At 41.7% G+C, this 1,382-nt stretch overlaps 1 non-coding gene across 1 annotated transcript; it reads left to right on the forward strand.

Moving 5' to 3' along the window:
- The first annotated feature begins 984 nt into the window (after positions 1-984).
- LOC112714398 (small nucleolar RNA R71) lies at positions 985-1,092 on the forward strand. The gene has a single exon (XR_003159237.1). It is a non-coding gene; the product is annotated as a small nucleolar RNA R71 (small nucleolar RNA).
- Positions 1,093-1,382: the final 290 nt, after the last annotated feature.

Consider the following 1,382-nt stretch of genomic DNA (forward strand, 5'->3'; position numbering starts at 1 on the left):
TTTAGCAACTTGCTCTTTAGTGACATACTCATCCTTTTTAGAGGAAGAATACTCATCAGAGCTCATGAATGGCAGAAGTAAGTCCAATGGAATCTCTATGGTCTCATTATGAGCCTCAGATTCCCATGGTTCCTCATTGGGGAACTCATTGGAGGCCAGTGGACGTCCATTGGGGTCTTCCTCAGTGGCGTTCGCTGCCTCTCCTCCCTCCCAAAATTTGGCCATGTTGATGGCCTTGCACTCTCCTTTTGGATTTTCTTCAGTATTGCTTGGGAGAGTACTAGGAGGGAGTTCAGTAATTTTCTTGCTCAGCTGACCCACTTGTGCCTCCAAATTTCTAATGGAGGACCTTGTTTCAGTCATGAAACTTTGAGTGGTTTTGATTAGATCAGAGACCATGGTTGCTAAGTCAGAGGTATTCTGCTTAGAACTCTCTGTCTGTTGCTGAGAAGATGATGGAAAAGGCTTGCTATTGCTAAACCTGTTTCTTCCACCATTATTATTGTTGAAACCTTGTTGAGGTCTCTGTTGATCCTTCCATGAGAAATTTGGATGATTTCTCCATGAAGGATTATAGGTGTTTCCATAGGGTTCTCCCATGTAATTCACCTCTTCCATTGAAGGGTTCTCAGGATCATAAGCTTCTTCCTCAGATGAAGCTTCCTTAGTACTGCTTGGTGCATTTTGCATTCCAGACAGACTTTGAGAAATCATATTGACTTGTTGAGTCAATATTTTGTTCTGAGCCAATATGGCATTCAGAGTGTCAATCTCAAGAACTCCTTTCTTCTGACTAGTCCCATTGTTCACAGGATTTCTTTCAGAAGTGTACATGAATTGGTTATTTGCAACCATTTCAATCAGCTCTTGAGCTTCTGTAGGCATCTTCTTCAGATGAAGAGATCCTCCAGCAGAGCTATCCAAAGACATCTTGGATAGTTCAGAGAGACCATCATAGAAAATACCTATGATGCTCCATTCAGAAAGCATGTCAGAAGGACACTTTCTGATTAATTGTTTGTATCTTTCCCAAGCTTCATAGAGGGATTCTCCTTCCTTCTGTCTGAAGGTTTGGACTTCCACTCTAAGCTTACTCAATTTTTGAGGTGGAAAGAACTTTGCCAAGAAGGCATTGACTAGCTTTTCCCAAGAGTCCAAGCTTTCTTTAGGTTGTGAGTCCAACCATGTTCTAGCTCTGTCTCTTACAGCAAAAGGGAATAGCATAAGTCTGTAGACCTCAGGGTCAACCCCATTAGTCTTGACAGTGTCACAGATTTGCAAGAATTCAGCTAAAAACTGATGAGGATCTTCCAATGGAAGTCCATGGAACTTGCAATTCTGTTACATTAGAGAAACTAATTGAGGCTTAAGCTCAAAGTTGT

Source organism: Arachis hypogaea, chromosome 1 (genome assembly GCF_003086295.3).
Source record: "Arachis hypogaea cultivar Tifrunner chromosome 1, arahy.Tifrunner.gnm2.J5K5, whole genome shotgun sequence".
Classification (NCBI taxonomy): domain Eukaryota; kingdom Viridiplantae; phylum Streptophyta; class Magnoliopsida; order Fabales; family Fabaceae; genus Arachis; species Arachis hypogaea.